Source organism: Alexandromys fortis, unplaced genomic scaffold (assembly GCF_014885135.2).
Source record: "Alexandromys fortis isolate MF-2015 unplaced genomic scaffold, M_Fortis_MF-2015_v1.1 scaffold_14, whole genome shotgun sequence".
Lineage (NCBI taxonomy): Eukaryota > Metazoa > Chordata > Mammalia > Rodentia > Cricetidae > Alexandromys > Alexandromys fortis.
Genome location: NW_026067910.1, coordinates 18,194,350 through 18,215,983, shown reverse-complemented (window position 1 = coordinate 18,215,983; position 21,634 = coordinate 18,194,350). Strand labels below are relative to the sequence as shown.

The 21,634-nt window shown below is 42.2% G+C and overlaps 1 protein-coding gene across 23 annotated transcripts in view; it reads left to right on the top strand.

Moving 5' to 3' along the window:
• The first annotated feature begins 719 nt into the window (after positions 1-719).
• Positions 720-21,634, top strand: part of Epb41l2 (erythrocyte membrane protein band 4.1 like 2) — a 167,898-nt gene continuing 146,983 nt past the window's right edge. For 21 of the 23 annotated variants that reach the window (XM_050138229.1, XM_050138226.1, XM_050138225.1 and 18 more), the window contains exon 1: positions 720-866. The gene's annotated coding sequence lies outside the window, so the exon portion shown is untranslated. Of the gene's footprint in view, positions 867-19,202; positions 19,315-21,634 lie in introns of all 23 variants that reach the window. The other 2 variants (XM_050138206.1, XM_050138204.1) reach the window with 2 other exon arrangements.

Below are 21,634 nucleotides of genomic sequence, written 5' to 3'. Positions count from 1 at the left end.
GTCCGATTGTACAAAAGACCTGGGGGAGATTCTATCCACGTGTGTGTGGGTAAAACTTTCCATTATTTGACCCGTTAGATTTTTCTGTTTTTAAAGACATTGCCTCATCCCCGTTTGCTTTGCAACCTAGGTTCCCAAGCCTCTGCAGGGAAAAATCCTGACTCTCAAGGCTTAAATCTCCTCTCCTCCGCGGGGTTTGCCCACTCTCTCCTGCCTCTCCCACAGGAAGAATAAATGGTTTCTTTTCAAGCCTTTCCTGTGAAAGCGCTTCTTTCACAGGAGACTGAGGGGGACCCAGCTTTCCTTATTCGGTTACCCAGCTTTCCTTATTCGGTTTCCTGGACCTGCTCTACTGTCTCCCACGAAATAGGCACCCGGCGAAGGTTTAGTCAGTGAAAGCACTTTGAAGAAAGAACTTTTAGAAGTTGAGAGGGCATTTAAGGCCAGGATTCACAGAAAGAACGCCTTGCACACACGCACGGGCAATCATTATCTCCAGGGTCGCTCCGAGGCCGAACCGGGCCCCCGCGGCGGGGCACTGGGCCTGGGAGCCGCGCGAATCCCTCGGGAAGGGCCCCCTCCCACGCCAGCCGGCGCCGTGGGCGTGGCCTGCCCGCGGGGGCGTGGCCTGCCCGCGGGGGTTTCCGCGCCCGGGGCGTGCCGGGCGGGGAGGGGGGGGGATGTGGGGCGGGGCTTCCGCCAGAAGGGGGCGGGGTTTGCGCGTTGAGCTCTCTGACGGCCCCAGTCAGGGAATTTCAATTTGAAACCCGGCGGAGGGTGGAGGCGGCCGGCGCGGAGGGCCGGCGGCCGGGGCTGAAGCGGGACGTGTCCTCGGGGCGAGCAAGCTCGAGAGGGGCGGTGTCCGGGTAAGGAGGCGAGCGGGCTCCGGGACGGCGGGCGGCGTCCCCTCGGGCTGCAGGCGGGAAGTCGACCCCGGCAGGAAGCCCGGGACCGCTGTCCCAGGCGGGGGAGGGGGCGGCTGTGGGCCCTTCTCCCTCCCAGCCGGGACCGCGGCGCCGTCCACCCCCCCTCCGTCCCCACCCCGGGGTCACGCGCCGGGGCTCCGCCGAGCCGCAACCGAGGCGCGCGGCTCCATCCTGGGCGCGGGGCTCGGCCGCGGCGACGCCTTGCCCGAGCATGGCTCGGGGTCGCCGGACACGGGCCCGAGGGGCGCGTGGGCGCTGCGGGAGTCGGGGAGGGCGCTGCGCCGGCCCCACGCGCGCGGCAGCTCGGGCCCACGCGGGCGACCCTCCGCCTCTGCCTTTGCCTCCGCCCCCGCCCCCGCCGGCGCGGGCTAGCTCGCACGTTTTCGGAGGCGAGCCTTCCAGCTCCCGACACCAGGCCCTCAACCACGGATGGCTTCCTTTTCTCCTGCGCTGGCAGCTGAGGGATGGGAGCAATTTAGGTGCGCTGCAGGGGAAGGACGATGTGGAGGAAATAGCGGAGCCCGGTGGCGTTGAGGTCGGCGTCTGGGGACCCCCCCCATCCTTGATCCCAGACGTCTGCGGAGAACGTTAGTCTTTAAGTGTCCCCAGATGCCAGCCTCTGGCGGGGCCAAGTTTTTTTTTTTTTTTTTTTTTTTTTTTTTTTTTTTTTTTTTGGTTTGGTGAAGTTAGAAGAGCTCTCGCCCACAGTGTTATTTTGGAGAGTGGTCTCTGTGTAGCCTTCGGTACAAATTGAGGAAGCCCGTCACTAAATCTCTTCATTTCAGTAAATCTCTGTCACCTTAACAACATTCCCTGTTTTTTAAAGGTCCCTGGGTGGGTGGTAGGGAAAGTGGGACCTAGGGGAGTTGTGTATATGTTTTCTCCTTTCGCAATCAAGGTTTTCTCTGTTACTTGAACTTTCTAGCATGTGAAATGTCTGGTGAGCAGAGCTGTATGCTCTTGTTATTGAGATTAACCAAAAACAACAAAATATCAACAAAACTTCTGTCCCATTTTTCTCCATTCATCTTTCTTCAGCCCTTCCTGTTTTTGTAATTCTTTAGTGGGGTATGCTATCTCTGTATTCTTTATAGTACTGAATTGACAGTTTTTTTTAGCCTACCCTGTCAGACATCCCCACGGGTTTGAGGGAAACTTGATCCGTTTCTTGGCTGTGGGAGATGGGGTTGAGAATTCTCAATATTTGTACAGGTTTTCCTGGGAGGAAGAGTAACAGATAGTATCATTCAGTTTGTTTGCAGACTCTTGCTATGAGAAATCTCTGATTTGCCCTTGGCAGCCACTGATGGGGGCTGCATTGAAATAATCCTGTATCTTGGTAAGGGCCAGAAAGTCTCTCATCAGGCCGCTAGTTTGACAAAACGTCTAAAGAGAGAGGCTGTGTCACCTGTCAGGGATAGGGTGGTCATTTCCACAATTCAGTTTGAGAGCCACTGGCAGACGTCTGTGTGCTTTGGAGGCTGTTGGAGAACTGGAGGAGTAGTAATGGCTTAGAGTAGTGGTGTGGATTTTCGGTAGTTTACTCCTATTCTGCTTTCCTCACTTCGCAGGAAGAATTCCCTCTTAAGTCAGTAGTGGTCTCGGGTGCAGACTGACTGCTGAGGACAAGAGGTTGCCCATTAATAGGAGAGGACACTTTCTCTCCTTTGAAAGCACCTCTTCCCCCACCCCCAAGAAAAACCTAATCATAACAGTTCTTTAATCGTTTGCCTCTACTAGAAGTAGGACACTGTGTGCAAGAGAAAAAAAAAAGTATGGGTTGATTGAGCTGTAACACCCCTCAAAGCTTTTGGACTCTAAATTAGGTGGGGGTTGTTTAAAAGAATCAAAAGCGGTACCATTATTTAACATTACTCATCTTAATAGATTTTTTCAGTGACATGTTTGGTATTTCTGTAAGAAATATAAACTGCTATGAGGTAGTTCATAATAATTGATTATGGATGTTTAAAGTCCGAATTTTTAGGTCCAATTAGAAAGAAGCCCATTTGGAGCTTTTAGGGGAAGAATCTGAATGGATGCCTGCCACCCACCCCAAAATAAGTACAGATAGAAAAGTAAGGAACTCAGAAGTCTTGCTGTACCTTGAGAAATGGCTTCAGACATTTTGTTCATCAGTGTTTCCTGTTACATGAGCATCTGGACCAGGAGACCCATCTTTAGGTTTGTGAGAACACTAGCCTACCAGCTTAGCTTTGCTGACCTGAGTTGGTGAGGGTGGTGTCTTCTTCTTTTTAATGTAATGTTCTCGTGGTTTACCCTTTCCAAATTACCAGTTCCGAAGATTTGAGTTTAGAAACCTATCCAGTGACCAGAATGTAAGAAATAGATATTTAAAAATCAGAACCACGTCCACGTGGGCTGCCCAAACCCATGCTTTCAACTAAAAATACTTACGAAGATGACAAAGCAGTCTTCAACCAAAATATTTATTGGTAAATTTTCTCTGTAACTAGTAATTCTGTCTAGTTATGCTTGACATTTAGTCTGCTCTGAATCACCACCTCATGTTGCTGTGGCTAGTGACCTACAAAGGTTGTATCTTTGCCATTTTGTTTAGGAATGTGGGGTTCATATTTTATGTAGTTGAGGGTTTGATTTTTGCTTCTGTTTCCACAGTAAAGCCTGGACTTTTCCTTTATTTGAACTGAGGTAGCTGTGGGTTGACATTTTTAAAATATAAATTGCTAGTTGTTTTTTTTTTTTTTTTTTTTTAAGTAAGGCAGCAGAAGATTTTAGAGATCAATACCAGCAACTGGCGTGTTGCCTTTCTGAAGTCTGTATTGTTTGTTAGAGAAAACAAAGGAAATGTGCCTATCTCCTCCGCCCCACCTCTGTTTAGAAACAGTTCCAGTGGACTTGCTTGCTGTTTTTTCCAGATTGGAGTTGCTGTACCTAACCACTGGGTACTCTTAGTAGATTTAAATACCTCGAGTAAATGTTTATTCTGGCTTCCATAGTCAGCAAGGACTAGCCAAACCCTAATTTACTGCTCTTTTATAGAATCTTGGAATAAACCTCAGAGCTGAACTTTTAGCAGTCAGCAAATCTAGTCTTAGCCCCCTCCCTTCTCCCCTCCACACAGACCTTTCTGCTTCTTTAGAAGATACCAGTAAATAGGGGATTTGTATGTGATTCCTTCACAGATTGCAGACAGAGCATCCTTTGGGAAGGCCATGTTTTGGCATGAACCAGTAACTTGATATTCATAAGATTTCTATGATTTGTCTGTCTGGGAAGTGTCCCAAACTAAAATCTAAGATGGAATAAGTGCTTTGTGTCATAGGGATATGGCCACCACAGTACCTATTAGTAGTGTGGTTGCTTAGAAGTCATTAAAAAAATACTGTCTCCAATGTATCTAGAAACAATTGACCATTTGGGGTAGGTTTTTTTCTGTAAAGTGTGTGTATTTGTGTGTTTTGTATGAGGTAGAAGGGAATATACACATAAACAACACACATTTTACATGTATGTGTTAGATGGGGAACCTTTATATTATACTCATTAGTTGAAATATTAATTCACTGTCCTTTTTACATATTTTTAAAGGTTTATTTTATTTCGTGTGTGTGATTATTTTACCTGTGTATATGTACGTGTGCCATGTGAATGCCTAATGCTCACACAGGCCAAAAGAGGGTGCTGGTTCTATTGGCACTGTAGTTGCAGGTGGTTGTTAAGATCTGCAGGAGCTGGAAATCAAACCTCGATCCTCTACAAGAGCAGCAAGTGCTCTTAACTGCTGAGCCATCTCACCAGCCTTGAGCGTATTTAAAAAACAAAACAAAACACAGGATCTGCAGCGGTTTGGTGGCACGCGCCATCCATCCCAGCACTTGGAAGGCAGAGGCAGGCAGATTTCTCTGCGCTCAAGGCCAGCCCAGTGCACGTTGTGAATTCCAGGACAGCCAAGGCTACATAGAGAAAGGCCCTGTCTCTACCAAACAGAACAAAAAAGATAATTTAAACAAACAACAAAAACCTAGAGTCTCGTCCGGTTCAGGATGGTATTGAACCTACTAGGTGGCTAAGGTTGGCTTTGAACTCCTTGTCTCCATCTCTTAAGTGCTGGCATTCCTTGAAAGCTTGGGTTCACTTGATAGAAACTGGTCATAGCTTAGGGAGAAACAACATGTAAATAACAAAGAGAACTTGCTTTAAAAAAATCTCTGGTTATAGTTTCCCCTTGTTATGATTGGCTTTGGATCTGTGTAAGTTTTTTTAATGGGTGTTTTCCATGTCTAGAATAGTAAATCATCTATACAGTATACACTGTTTTCCTGGTTTGAGGAATAGCATTTATTTTAACAAGAGTTTTTTTTGGGGGGGGGGAGTGAGTTTTTTTTTTGGAATTTTCCTATCAGTACATTCATATTCTTCTGTTTTCCCCCCTCAAGATGGACTAGAGTTAATTTCATATTCTCAGTACTGTTAAGTATGTTTCACTTTTAAAAAAAAATTTTAGCATGTTTTTCATTTAGCACCCTTTAGGTGTCTTAAAACATGGCATGTAAGAGGAGGCAGAATAGAGGAAAAAATGGCATATAGCCATCTTTTTCAAACCCTAAATTCAGGTTTCCAGATCTCTCAATGCACTTTGGAGCTGAACCCATCAGACTTAAAGACAGTGCTGAGTTTGCTCATTTTTGTAGAGTCACTAGTGTTTGACCAGTATTCCTTTCATTAGTTTGAAGACATTCAAATGTGATTTATATTTTGCCATTGTTCTTTGTCCCCCCCCTTTTTTTTTCCAAAGAGGCTACTTCTTTTTTTTTATTTATTTATTAAAGATTTCTGTCTCCCCCACTGCCGCCTCCCATTTCCCCCTCTCCCCCAATCAAATCCCTCTCCCTCATCAGCCCGAAGAGCAGTCAGGGTTCCCTGCCCTGTGGGAAGTCCAAGGACCACCCACCTCCATCCAGGTCTAGTGAGGTGAGCATCCAAACTGCCTAGGCTCCCACAAAGCCAGTACGTGCAGTAGGAACAAAAACCCATTGCCATTGTTCTTGAGGTCTCAGTAGTCCTCATTGTCCGCTATGTTCGAGACCGGTTTTTATCCCAGGCTTTTTCAGACCCAGGCCATCTGGCCTTGGTGAGTTCCCGATAGAACATCCCCATTGTCTCAGTGTGTGGGTGCACCCCTTGTGGTCCTGAGTTCCTTGCTTATGCTCTCTCTCCTGCTCCTGATTTGGACCTTGAGATTTCAGTCCGGTGCTCCATTGTGGGTCTCTGTCTCTGTCTCCTTTCATCGAAGAGGCTACTTCTTAAGAAGACACACACACACATGCACTGACCCTAAACTTGGTCAGAAGGAAACTTTGACATTTCTTAATTCACACTCTTGCCCTGAGGACACAGAGAAGGTAAGTGAGAATGTGTTGTTTGGAGTATGCTTCGGACTCTAATAAGTCAAGAAGTTAGGTTATGTTTGGGTGAATGAGTACATGAAAGAGGTTACTGTGAGAGGTGAGGGGCACACGGAGAAAGATAAAATATGGATATGAGATTATTTGGCAGGGTGAATCAGAAAAAAGTTTCAAATTGCAGATCTACTTGAGTCCCTGTTTTCTAAGTAACCATTACTTGGAGCGGTGGAGGACCTTGAGCACCTGTTACTTGGTGCTGGGGATTGAACCAAGGCTGCACTGTAGCAGCAGAGCAGTGTCCCCAGATCTAGTTCTTAAATGTCAGATTAGGAAATCAAAGTCTTCCGAGACATCCTGTTCCCTCTCTGTTATGCTATTGTACTCCGGTCACTTATTTTTTTCCTCCCCTGCTTGATTGTGCTTACTTCCTTTCCATTGAATTCTTTAGGTGATCCCTTTTGTGCTGTTGTCAAGGTGAAACTGAATTCTGATAGACAATCTTAGCTGCTTACATTCTTACCTGTGAGCTTAATGCCTGCCTTTATTTCCTTAGAAATCTCCCATGGTAGAGTTGTTGACTAGAGAGGGTCACTAACAAGTTTGTGCTGTTTGGTGTTGGCTAGGCTGCCACTCTGCCAGGGACTTTGAGCAAAGAATTTCACAGAGGCGTTTCTTTAATGGTGATTGTGTGTGTGTGTGTGTGTGTGTGTGTGTGTGTGTGTAAAAGTCTTACTTGTCTCATAGAGTGATATGAGATTAGATGAGCCAGTGTCTACAAAATGCTTCACATAGTGCCTGACGTCTGTGAGAATTGTTAGGTTATGAAAAGACCCAGTGGGTTGCATGTGATTTTGTGGTAAGCACATTTTTTTGCAGTAGTCAGGAACCAGTTATCTGTGTGGAAATGCAGTCTGATATGAGGCTAGAATTTCCTATGGCTGAAATCCCTTTTTAAAACTATTTTTAGTATGGTATCTAGCATTTTTGAACTTTTACAAAATTATTGACTTAATCCTGTCCATTTTTTTAAGTAATGCACCAAGTGGTAAGTATGTAGTAAAACTCTTGGGATCTGGTTTCAACAATTCAGGGAGAAATGTAGTCTTTTTGTAGTGTTGCCATAGGTGACAGATCCTGAGTATAAAATGTTTGCATATGCTGTGTTACGACATCTTTTCCCTGTAGTTGGAGTTCACTTGTAACAAGGCTCATAGTAAGGGGCTGTTTTACTGATTGTTTAAACTCTGGCAAACAACACAGTAAAATGTAACCTTTATAAATCCAATACATTGTTTTATGTGTGAAATATACCTGCAGACATATATTTCCTCAGTATAGCGTTTAATTTTAATCTAACATAAATACCTTTATTTTGGGTAGGAAACTTGGAGGGTGGTGGCAACCCTGGATCCATACTCCTCTGGCTGGATTGTCAGCCAGACAGGGTTGCATTGTATTTTTGCTAATTGTCTCAGGTCCCTCCATTTCTTTTTTTTTATTTTACCTAAACCAGTGGTTCTCAACTTTTCTAATGCCCTCACCCTTTGATACAGTTCCTCATGTGTGGTGACCCCAGCCATAAAATTATTTCCTTGCTACTTCACAGCAGTAAACATGCTACTGCTGTGAGTTGTAGTGTAAATATCTAATATGCAGGGTGCGTGGGGCAGGACCCACAGCTTGTGAACCAGCGCTATAGACCATTTCGTTCCCGTGCACTGGGTGAACTGAACACTAAGTTTATTCTCCGTTTATTGAATAGCAGTTGAAAAGTGGAAACCGCCTGGGTCAGTGTGAACATAAAGTGGCTGTTGCTTGCAGTAAGGCTTTCCTCCTTGGTAGCAGTCATTCTTGCCTTTCCCTTTGTGACCGTAACTTTTGGGTCATCATCAGAGTCACGATGGACGTGTTCTCCTTCTGCTTTGACTCTAGACTTCCTCATCTACTGTTAAGCAGTTGCTTCATTGTCTAAAGCCTAGTTTTAGACTACCATAGCCCGCAGCTGGGCCTGATTTCTATATTATTTGTTTTTTCAGCATGGTGTTCGTTTCATCCTTTCTGTTTCATTATGCATCATTCTATCAGGACAGACTCAAGCTGTAAAGTCCTAGGGATTTTGAAGAAAGGAAAGGAAAATGGAAGCTTTTATTGGGAAGCAGTATTGATAGACCTTTTAAATGCTGAGAAAGAATGGGGTTTGAGGACTCACAGAAGGTAGAGAAGTGTGTATACCATGTAAAAATGGTCAACAAACAAGTCTGACCACCTCTTGCATCTCTGGGCACAGTGAGCTAATCTTGGTTGTTTGGTCATTTTGATCATTACCAGATGTCACAATTGTATTTTTTCCTTTTGTTTTCAGTTTTAGATGATAAGCACTATTTTGTAACCTTAATTGGATACCATCATTATGCTAAACATTTCTCAGAGTCACAGGGTTGTTCATTTTTATTTATGTTCATGATTGGTGTGTGTGCGCGCCTGAATGTTAGTGTGTTCACAGTGCTTGTGGTTGTCTTTGGAGGTCAGAAGATGTTGTAAGAGTCCCCTGGAACTGCAGTTCCATATTGTGAGCTGCCTAATTTAGGCACGTGTGGTCCAAACTGAGGCGCTCTGCAAGAGCAGTAAGTTTTCTTAGCTGCTGAGCCATCTCTCCAGCTCCAGCTGCGTTGATTTCTTAATCAGCATGCCAAAGTTTTAAGTGGGAGGCATTGAGACAGGGTCTCAATGTGTAGCCCACATGGAGTTCAAACTAATTTTGTAGTTCAGTCTGGTCTCAAACTCTTTTATGTAGCCCAAGTTGTCTTTAACTTGTAATCCTCCAGCTTCAGCTTCCTGAGTGTTGAGATTATAGGTATATACCTACTGTGCTCAACTAGTCAAGTGTCAATTTAATCAATGTCATTTTTTATTTTTTTAAAAAAGATTTATTTATTTATTATGTATACAGCATTCTACCTCCATGTATGCCCGCATGCCAGAGGAGGACGCCAGATCTCATTACAGATGGTTGTGAGCCACTATGTGGTTGCTGGGAATTGAACTCAGGACCTCTGGAAGAGCAGCCAGTGCTCTTAACCACTGAGACATCTCTCTAGCCCTCAATGTCATTTTTTAAAGTTTTATCTTATTTTTTTTTATTTTACGTGTATGAATGTCCGCCTCAATGCATGTCTGCCTGGTTCTTGTGGAGGCCAGAAGAGGATGTTGGATTTCCTGGAACCAGAGTTGTAGACAGTTGTGAGGTACCATAAGTGCTGGGAATGGAACCTAGGTCCTCTCCAAGAGTAGCAAATGCTCTTAACCATCTCTATTCTCCCAGGTGTCAATAATTGAAGTTTTCTTTGGATCAAGATCCAATTAAGATTTGTACATACAGTTCATTGATATGTCTATCTGCCTCTTTATTTCTTATTTTATTCTCGCTTATTTGTTGAAGAAGCCTAATTTGTTGTCCTGAGTGTTAACCACAGCTTGAATTGTGCTGTTTTCGCTGTATGTAGTAACCTATTCCCGTGCCCTGTTTTCTCTTTTGATTTGTTATTAGATCTAGAAAAATGATCTGATTTTTCTTTCTTTTTCCAGTTTCTGTACAATTATTCCCTAAGCATAGGCTTCTATTTGACACATGTTGCTTAAAGATTTGTTTTTACATTTATTTATTTTGTATGTGGGTTTATGTCTGTGTTGGTAGGCTTGCATGAACCATGGCACACCTGTGGCCATTAGAGGACAGTTTATGGAAATGAATTCTTTGTTGGTTTCAGGGGTTGAATTCAGGTCCTCAGACTTGGTTGCAGGCACTTTTACCCCCTAAGCCGCTTTCCTGGCCAGTATCTTCTGGGACGGTCATAGAATAGACAGGTTTGTTTGGTCTTACGGGCTGTCTTGTTTTTTCTTTTCTTGATTCCATTATAAGTAACCAAGGGCAGAAGCATCCACAATCAGTGGCATGTTAGAAAAAGAAAGAGAAGTTCCAGAAAACTAAACCAGAAAATAAGAAGGCTGTTTTGGACTATTATTTTTACAGGTTCGTATCCTTAATCCTTTGGAATAGCTGGTATGCAGTTTATTTCACAGAGAAGGTCAGGCTTGAAGATTGAACTTGTTATTCAGTTCACTCCGTGTACATGTTGACCGAATGTTAGTTTTTTTACAACAGGGCCAGTAAGTTATTTGATGCTGTTCTTAAGAACTGGACTTCATCATGGAGCCTGTTGGCATCTTCAGCATCTGTTTTTTGGAGGAGATAGGCTTGTTTTTTGGCTGGTTTTGTGCTCCTCATTTCTTCCCTAAGATGTGATCTTGAAGCTCTGAGTATCGAGTATAGCATGACTGAGCACTACTCTGGGTTGTGTGGTTTTTACTCTTACTGTGATTGAACCCAGGGCTGCATGCTTGCCAAGCACATCTTTCTTCCTGGGTTCTGTGTCTTCTGTGCTTCTGTTTCTTGATTTAACTCTGAGTTCACAGGAAATTATGTAGCAGTTGTTCAAGAAGGTGTAAGCGTGAGGGCGGTCAGTTTAAGACTCCGGTGTGTCATAAAGTACTCTTCCATTTTCAGTTGGCGGCTTTTATGTTTGGCTTGTATAGGTTTCCAGGCTGGAGATAAGCTTGAAGGCATATTTTGCAGCCCTTCCAAGTCTGTATTAACTCTGTTATACCTCAGGCCCTCAGAGGTACCTGGAACCTACAGGCCTAAGGTGCTTGGGACTTCAGCTGTTAGTTCCTTTTGGGTTTCCCCAAAGCAGTAATTCAGGTTACAATTTCTAAGTCAGACGTTTTGCACATTTGCTTTCCATTTCCCACTGTTCTGTTTGCTTATTTTTTCTTATCCCCCCCCCCCAATTTGTTTTGCCCAGCTGACCTTGAACTCTTAGGGTTCTCCTGCCTCAGGGTCCTGAGATTACTGCCCAAACCTAGCTTTCCCTCCTGTTTTTAACATTAGTTTTCTTTTACTTTTATTTCTTAATAAAGAAAACAAACTGTCTTTTTTTCATTTTACATAGCAATTCCAGTTCCCACTCTCTTCCCTTCTCCCATTCCCTCCACCTGATAAGAGAGGATAAAGCACAGAGTTTTGGGTAAGGTCCAAGGCCATCCCTACTTGCTGAGCAAGGTATCCATACAAGGAGAATAGGATCCCAAAAAGCCAGTACAAGCAGTACGGATAAATCCTGGTGCCACTATCAGTGGCCCTGCAGTCTGCCCCAGTCATACAACTGTCACCAATATTCATAGGGTCTAATTTGGTCCTATGCTGGATCCTTCCCTGTCCAGCTAGAGTTGGTGAGCACCCATTAGCTTAGGTAAACTGTTTCAGTGGGTGTCCTCATCATGGTCTTGACCTCTTTGCTCATATTCTCACTCCTCCTACTCTTCAACTGGACTTTGGGAGCTCAGCCCAGTGCTTTGCTGTAGGTCTCTGCCTCTGTTTCCATCAGTTGCTGGATGAAGGGTCTTTCATGATATCTAAGATATTCATCAATCTGGCTACAGGGCAAGGCCAGTTCAGGCACCCTCTCAGCACAGACACCGAGAGCAGCAATAAATAAATGGGACCTCTTAAAACTGAGAAGCTTCTGTAAAGCAAAGGACACAGTCAATAAGACAAAAAGGCAGTCTAGTGATTGAGAAAAGATCTTTACCGACCTCACATCAGAGGACTGATCTCTAAAATATATAAAGAACTCAGGAAATTAGACATCAAAATTTGAAATAATCAGTTAAAAAAATGGGGTACAGAAATAAACAGAGGATACTCAAGAATCTCAAATGGCTGAAAGACACATCCTTAGCCATCAGGGAAATGCAAATAAAAAGGACTCTGAGATACCATCTTAACGCTAGTCAGAATGGCTAAGATTAAAAAAACCCACCAATGATAGCTTATGCCTGAGAGGATGTGGAATAAGGGGAACACTCCTCCATTGCTGGTGGGAATGCAAACTTGTACAACCACTTTGGAAATTAGTATTGCAGTTTCTCAGAAAATTGGGAATCAACCTACCTCAGGACCCAGCAATATATACCCAAAGGATGCTCACTCATACTACAAGGACATTTGTTCAGTTATGTTCATAGCAGCATTATTTGTAATAACCAGAACCTGAAAACAACCTAGATGAAGACTGGATAAAGAAATTGTGATACATTTACACAATGGAGTACTACTCAGTGATAAAAAACAATGACATCTTGAAATTTGCATGCAAATGGATGGAACTAGAAAGAAAAAACCATCCTGAGTGAGGTAACCCAGACCCAGAAAGATGATATGGTATGTACATACTCATAAGTGGTTACTAGCTATAATGCAAAGGATAACAAACCTATAGTCCATGACCCTAGAGAAGTTAAGTAACAAGGTGAACCCTAAGAAAAACATATATAGATCCACCTGGAAAGGGGAAAGAGACAAGATCTCCTGACAAAATTGGAAGCATGGTGGTTGGGGGAGAAAGGAGGGCAGAAATGGGAGAGAAGGGAAGTGGAGAGGAGAACTTGAGGGAAGGGATAGTTGAGATGGGGAAGGACAGAGATGAGAGCAAGGAAAGAGATATTTTGATTGAGGGAGCCATTATGAAGATAGCAAGAAACCTGGCACTAGAGAATTTCCCAGGAATCCACAAGGATGACCCCAGCTAGTTTTATTTTTAAGGAAGTAGAAATTAACCTTTGTTCAATTGTCTGGATTTATGGTTTTGTATTTGTTAAAAATAAAATTCAGAGGATTATTGTGGTACTTAACACAAACATATTGCAGCCATAATAAAACTACTTTTTCTATCCATTTGCTGACTCTGTGTAAAAGCACATAGAAACATCAGGTAAATGAGTCAATAGAGTGCAGGACTGATTGGACAGAAGAGCACTTCTTAGAAGAGGTCAGGACACTCATTTATACCATACAGGTATGTTTCCTGTGGTAGTTCAAGAATTAGTTTGATATAAATATTTATATATGATATAATTATATATCTGAAGTAAATTTAACAAAACACAGTAGCCACAGATTTAGTGAATATGTACCTTTCAGAAATGAGTCTTATTTTAGAATAGTAAATTCTTAATTTGCCTGTCTTTAAACGGACACATAGTGCCATATATAAATCTGAATTTTATCTGCGCATTAGAACAACTGTACTGCAAAGTGAAAAATCTTCATTGCTAGGTAAGGTGTAATTAGGAGGAGGTTTTTAAGTAATGTAAATATGGAAGTTAAGGATGTTTGTGAGTGGATTTTGGAGATGTTGAGGTGTAAAAGGGATCTTGAGTAAAGTTGTAGAGTAGGAGTGTCTGTACGGTCCAGCCATCTAGGAAGAAGAGCTAATAGCTGCAAGTGTGTGGTTCATGTTAAGTTGCCCAGTGGGTGTAGAGGTTTATAAATAAATTTAGAGCCTATGTTCTGTATCAGAGAAGTTATTGCAAGGGTCTCATAACATGGCCAAAGTATCTCAAGTGCCGTTGCCATATCCTGTAGTTGACTTCCTTCTGTAGATGAAGATGTTTCTTAATGCCATTATCCCACAGCCTATCTCTTCATGTGACATCTAGAATCCTCCTGAGACATGCTATCAGACACATTCAGCCACTGTTCTGAGGAGCGTTTTATTGTCCAGGTTTCATAGTTGTAAAGAAGACAGCTCAAGAGCAGGGTCTCATATACTTGTCATTTTGTTGTTACTGTTATGTCTCTTGCTGACCAAATCTTTCCTAGTGCCTTGAATGCAGCCCTCGCTCCCGTATCTGTCTATTGACGTCTGAAATAGTTCCCTCCTTTGAACTGAGGTTTCCTTCCAGATAGACAAAGCTGACTGTTTGCTTGAGGTTCTGATTCTTTATTACACTGTTAAAATCCTTGTGAGCCCTTCCCATGTGTTGTATCTCAGTCTTGTCGATGTTTACTTTCATGCCAAGGGTTTCATTTACTTTCTTCCATCACTCTGTTTACCATGGCCTGCAACTCATTTGGACTTTCAGCAAGTAGGGCTGTGTCATTGGCGAAATACAAGTTTTGATTTGCACACCACCTATCTGCATGCCTATCTGATGTGAATATATGTTTTCTTACCATTGGTTAATAAAGACGCTGTTTTGGCCAATGTCTTAGCAGAGTACAGCCAGGTTGGAAATCTGAACAGAGATATACAGATAGATCAGGCAGAGCCACAGAGACGCCATGTAGCTGCCAAAGAAGACAGGTGCTGGAACCTTGCCTGATAGGCCACAACCTCATGGCAATACACAGAATAATAGAAATAGGGTAATTTAAGATGTAAGAGCTAGCTAGGAGTGCACCTAAGTCATTGGCCAAGCACTGTTGTGATTAATATAGTTTCTGTAATTATTTGGGTCTGGGCAGCTGGGGAAAGAACAAGCAGTCTTTGGTTACACCTATCTCCGCATCCTCCAGGGCTGTTGCGATTATTAATTCCAGGAATATATTAAAGAGTAGTAGAGGACGCATCTACAGTTGTTTTAAACTGTTCACTTAGTTCTCCACAGACTTTGACCTGATGCAAAAATATCTTTATACTTGAAATGACCAGCTGGGTCCTCTGGAAACCTGGGGAATTTAGTACATGGGTAGAAAGAGGTCCAGCAGGTCGACAAAGGCTACCTCACACAAAGGAAGAGTCCTGGTCAAATGTCCTCACCGACTCAGACCATGAAACCCTTGCAGCTCTTACTTCATTGCTATTAAGTCTAATGAGGAAGTGGATGCACATTTTAAAGCGACTTAAAGACAAACATTAAATATTTAATACAGGGTTTAGGAAAATTTTAAAAGGTGCACAAATTACTGCAGTTAGAAATGCATCGCAGGGCTGGGTATATAGCCCAATGGTGGAGCATTTGTCTAGGGAAACCCGTGGTTCTGTTGTGCAAAAGGAAAAAAAGACGGGGCATAGTGGGTGTGTTTATAATTCTGTCACTTAGGAATGAGAAGATGGAAGCAGAGTTCTATTCACCTCTTTTATAGTGTATGTGAGGTTAGCTTTGGCTGCTTGAGATTCTACTTCAGGTAAAAACAGAGCCTTCAAAAAAATCACATTGGGTAGGTTCCAAGAAAGAATTTTTTTGGTCATGCTTTCATACAGTTCTTTTTTTTTTTTTTTCTTTTTCTTGGTAATAGTGCAGTTACGTGTTGACTGTGACAGACTTTTCCAAGTGTTTCCCTTCTCTCCTTCCCACAGCGTCTCCCTATGCAGCCCAGATTTCTGGCTCAGTCTTCTTAGTACTGGATTATAGGAGTACCCGGCTTACTTCTTTTATTCTTCTCGTTAGTGTCTATTAATTTTAAAGTTAGTTTTTTTCCCCAACAGAAATTCTTAGAACATTTTGTCATTTGACTGTAAGGATTTATTTATTTATTTATTTATTTATTTATTTATTTATTTATTTATTTATTTATTATTTTAAGTTCTGTTCAGGAGATATGACAGGTAAGGAAATCAAGAAGCCAGGAAGAGGTTAAGTGGAAGTCACTCAGTGGTTCAGAAATGGACTGACAGGCACGGCCAGTCTTTTATGCTTACAGTTGCTCCTTCTCCGTTGTGCTCTTACTCCTCATAAAGTAGCTAATTGGAATTTTCTTGGAGACCCAGGAAGCCTGCCAAGCTTTGTAGCTAAAGGGATGTCCTGTAGCTTTTATATATTTGCATCATGAGCCCTGAAGGTAGACAGACTGAGGTCTTCCAAAAATAGCTCAATAAATGTGTCAAGGTTTTGAAATACTACTGAAAAAACAAGGAAGTCTAGTGCTGTGGGGGTTATTAGAAAATGATGCCAAATGCTTTCAGAAGTGTTTGAAAAGCAAACGTGGCCCTGGTTGTATCTAGACAGTGTTCATAGTCTGCCGAGGTTTTGGGAGCCTGTATTTATTATGATACTCTGGTGCTTTTTTTTTCTGGGCTTCTAATCTGCTTAAGCGCTTCTGCAGTAGAAAGAAAAGCAGCTAAGTTAATGTCTTCCTGGAAAAGTTTCCTTGTAATTCACTTCTTTTAATGAAGAAAAGAAAAACTTTCTCTCCTCCATAAACTAGATAAAAATTATGTGTAGGAAAAGTTAAGAGTGTCAGGTAATAATTTGAGCCTGTCTAAAGAAGAAATCAAGATTTCCCTATATCCTTGTAGCCAGAACTGGTTTTGGATCATGGCCATTAAACTCAAAATCAGTAAAACTTATGTCTTTATTTTCCTAATGCCAAGCATGTCTGTTTTAAATTAGGTACATATGGGAATGTGAAAACACTGGTTTCTCCCTAAGTGCCCCCACCTTGAAACAGGAAGCAAATGAGGTCTATGGAGGGAGGGTGTTTTTAACTTCTGCAAAGGGCTGTCAATTTGGTGCATGTGCAGTGCAGATGTGACTTTTGCCTGACGGTACCAGTTCACTTTCATCCCTGGTGCTATGAGCTTAAAAGACTTAGGGTGGATTCTAGACCATTCTATGGATCTGTGACCTGCGTGTTACCTGTTCTGTGCAATACACAGGGCAACAGTGGAAGATGGCTTTCTTTTTAAGAACTTTTTTCTTTGTATGTCTGTATGTAATTTTTTGAAGCCATTTTTTCTTTTAATATCTGCTGGCCTTCTTTAATTTGGAGGTAGTACCTGGCATAACATTATCAGTTATGGATCTCACAACAGTGTCTGGCCTCTAGCTGAGGCTGGCTTTGAACCCCTGGTTCTCCTGTTTCCACTTTTCCAGTGCTGAGATTTTAGACATGTGCCGACATGTCCTTCTCTGCTTCCTTTTTGCATTCTGTTTGGAAAGTTTACAGTATGTTTAGGAGTAGAGTGAACTATAATAGAGAGCCCTCAGCAGTTAGCAGTGCTAGCCTGGAAGTGTTTCATGTGTATTTCCTCTCCACTCCCTGACTCTCACCACTGCCTACCCATAATATTTTGAAGCAAATCCTAAACATCATACAGTTTCTTACGTAAATAATGTGGGGAGCCCTGTTATGTACTACATGGTATCCAAGGTTCATGTTCATAACGGATTCTTTTTTGCATTACTAAGTAGTTCATTTATAACATATTTAGTTGTCATGTGTTTGAAATAAATATCTGAGTATTGTCCTTGTCACTGAAAGCAGGTTTATTCAAATATAGCATTGTGTATGCTTTAGTCAGTACTAGCAATGGAACAGACTATAGTACAGAAGTAAACTGTGTCAGAGAAATTCTCAGTGATCTCCAAGACAAAGCAGTTGAGATCTAATTGTAGTGTATGTTTCTCTTTGAGACAGGGTCTCTATGTACCTCTGACTGTCCTGAAACTTACTATGTAGACCAGGCTGGCCTCAAATTCACAGAGATTGTCTTGTTTCTTTTCCTTTGCACAGAGATCTTTCTTGTCTCCCAAGTGCTGGTATCAAAGTGCACTACCATATCTGGCCATTTGTGTAGCCTTTTTTTTAAATTCTTTTTTATTCTCACATGTATTGCTTCCTGACCGAAGGGCCATACCCCCCACCGCTAGTACATTCTTAAGGTTATGTTGATGTATATGCGTACTCTGCCTGGCCCCAATTTGAGTTTATTTTATATTTTCCCCCCTTTTCTTCCTTTCTTCCCTTCTGTCCTTTGATGGTCTGTGATTCGTGTGAGAACTAAAAGAAATGAGATACTTGTCTTTCTGTTGGCAAAGGTTTTATGTTTATGTTTGACTAGCATTGCTTTCCTTAACTAGTAAGTGGGCTTTTTATGTTGAAAGTCACTTTATATTAGTGTGCACTGTAAGTTCCATGTAATCATAATCTCTTAGTAAAGGCATTGAATCATGAGCACAGATGGCCTTGCTTGATCCTTCCTGGGTGCCTGGCATGACAGTTTGACTTGATTGATTGAGTCCTGTGGTAACACAGGTTGGTAGAAATTGTTTGTAGCATGAATAATAAAAACCCAGTGCCAGGGTTCAACCTGAAGATCAAAGAAAGCAAAACAGCCAACCACTTAGACATTTTACCTCTACCAGATCTTCAGACTAAAAGGGCAAGATACCTCTACCAGAAACTTAATAGAATTAAGAATTCTTGGGGTCATTCTGTTGATTAAAGACAGAGCAGGGCTTTGAACCTGGCTGTTTAGGTCTAGGCCCTTCTGTTCTAAATACTGTCTTGTATTATCCTGAAGACCGTAAGCTCCTTCAAAGTTGTTTGTATTTGTGCTCCTCCCACCCTCAGCCAATACTGCTTTTATTGCAGTAGGAAATCATTTGATCCCTGGAGGAGAGTTTTTATCAGCAGTTTGAGAGCAGTTGAGATTCTTCACTTATTCTGTGACTGGTTTGAGTTAGGACTGGGAAAGTTATTCAAGCAGGCAGAGAGTTGTTGGTGACCGGTAGTGTCTACTTTTGTTTCTCTTTTTTTTTCTGAGACACAGGGTCTCAGTGTGTGGTTTAGGCTGGTCTTGCACTCATAAATAATTCTCCTGCCTCGGCCCCATAAATGCTGGGATTACATGCATCCAGCTTTTATCTTTAAAATACATTTTTTTTTAGTTTACATACAAGATAATGGATTTCATTGTGACCTTTCATACAACTGTATCATCATATTTTGTTTTTATGCCCACTCCTCTTTATCTCCCACCATAGAAAATAATTAACCGCATTCATCATGCAGTGTCATGGGTTTTGTAGACATTTTTATTCAAGCACCTTGGCCATGGTCTTCATTCGATATATCATGTATTTTGACTTTCCACTACCTTCCTTACCTAACCTGGACCTTCCTATTTCTCACATATTATTCCTTCTACCTTTATGCCGTGTGTGTGTAAAATCTTGACTTATTTACAAATAGTTTTAAATCAGAATTCTATATTCAAGAGAAACTTGATCTCCACTTTTGTCCTTTACTCCATTACCCTAGTTGATCCCCACCCCTGCCTCTGAAATGGAATGTGGAGTCCATCTGGAATGCTGACAAGTCACAAAGACAAAAAGACCCTGGTGAAGGCAGTAGCCGAAGGTACTGGTAGATGGTGAGAACTTGTCTTCAGTTGGGTGCTCTTATTTTATGTGTAGGAGTGTTTTGACTGCATGTATGTCTGTATGTCACATGTAGTCTGTTCCTGGAAACCAGAAGATGGCACTGAAACCCCTGGGACTAGAGTTAGAGACAGTTGTGAACTGCAATGTGGGTACTGTGACTCAAATCTGGGTCATCTGAAAGATCAGACAGGTCTTTCCATTGTGAGCCTCCTCTCCAGCCCTCTGGTTTTGTTACTTCTTAATACCACCTAGGGAGTGTACCAGAACCAGTTGTAAGGATGCGATGATTCCTTCCTTCGTTTTCTGAAGTCAGCCTGACCCAAACTTCCCATAAAAACAGATGGAACCACTTACAGATCTGAGAAGGTAATCTCAAACAGCACATCCAAACACAAATTACATAAGAGTTTCTAGTCTTGGTTTGCTTTCTGAAAGCAAAGGGAGAAAGCACAGCTGCCTTAATAGCCCTGTGGCCCTGGTTTGCAGTTACAGCAGTCTCCTCTCACACAGTGACAGGGATGGTTCAGTTTTGTTGCTTAAATTTCCCACCCACCAAGGAAGTATCCTTAATTTTTTCCCTCTTCTTTCTTGGCAGTGGGAAGTAAAAAGGTTAAAGTGTTAAGAGGACAAGTTAGAGAGCAACCAAGATGTGTAAAGAAATCAAGTAAATTTGCTCTGTGCGAGCCTCTGAAGGGCGTTGGTAGCCTCCTTCCCTCCCTCCCTTCCTCTCTCCGTTCCTCCCTTCCTCTCCCTCTTCTTTTCTTTCCCTTCCTTCATCACTCCCCACCCTGTTTCTTTAACCCTGGAACGTTGCAGATACAGAAATAGAGAAGACAGTAAAGTGATGGACATCTGTGCCTTCATCCCCCGCATGTCTCCTGATGCATTTCTGAGTTGGGATGGGGCTGTACTGCTGTCCATTGGAATCTTTCCCTGTTCCATCTGTTATCAGACTTGTGGCACAGGGCATATCCTTTTGCTTTCTTTTATCAGTGCTGGTATTTTTTGCTAGTTCTGTTATGTATTTTGGTTGTCTCATTTTTAGGTAGCAGTTGAAGGGATTTATGATAGATGAAGATGATGTAACTATGTCTTCCGTATTTTTTTTTAAAAAGTACTTTTTATAATAGTATAAAAAGGCATGGAGGAATGAATCTCACATATCATTTTTTTTAATCTTGATTATCAACATAATGACTAATCTAGTTTCTTTTCTGTGGCATCTAACCCACATGTCTTCCCCTAATTCTGTACCAGATTATTTTAACACACACACACCTCAAAACAAAAAATGAAAAAAAATGCAATATTTACTTTTATTTACTTGTGTGCTTATGTGTGTACGTGCTATGTGTATACGGGTGTATATGGATGTTCTCAGACGCCAGAGGTGTCTTCTGGAGTTACAAGCATTTGTGAGCTGATAGGGGTTCTGGGAACCAAACTCAAATCCTCTGAAAGAACAACTAGGGCTTTTACCTGCTGAGTTACTTCTCCAGCACCTGTGCTGAATTATCAGACATGATTGCACGTGCAAGCGCTCTCTCTGTCTCTCTTTGTCTCTGTCTCTCTCTCCTTTCTTTTCTTCTCTGTCTCATTTTTCATTTTCTGAGACAGGGTTTCTCTGTTCTGTAACCCTGACTGTCCTGTAACTCTCTTCATTGACCAGGCTGGCCTCAAACTCACAGAGATCCACCCGCCTCTGCCTCCCGAGTACTGGGATTAAAGATGTGTACCACCATTGTTTGACTTTTTTTTGTTGTTGGTTTTAAATCTGTGATGGATAAGTACCTAAAAAATTAAAGCCACAATTCCATAATTACATCTAAAAAGCTCAGTTTTAATTACAACACTTGGGAGGCAGAGGCAGGCTAATCTCTGTGGATGTCAGGCCAGTGTGTTGCAGACTAGCAGAGCTGCTGCATAGTGAGATGACAACCTAGCTCAGAAAGCAAAAACAAACAAACAAAAAAAACAAAACCTAAAATCAAAAACACCAATGATAACCTTTGCTGGAGAGGTTGTGGAGAAAGGGGTACACTCATCCATTGCTGGTGGGAATGCAAACTTGTGCAACCACTTTGGAAATCAGTGTTTCGGTTTCTCAGAAAATTCGGGATCAACCTACTCCTGGACCCAGCAATACCACTCTTGGGAATATACCCAAGAGAGGCCTTATCATACAACAAAAATATATGCTCTACTATGTTCATAGCAGCATTGTTTGTAATAGCCAGAACCTGGAAACAACCTAGATGCCCTTCAATTGAAAAATGGATGAAGAAAGTATGGAATATATACATATTAGAG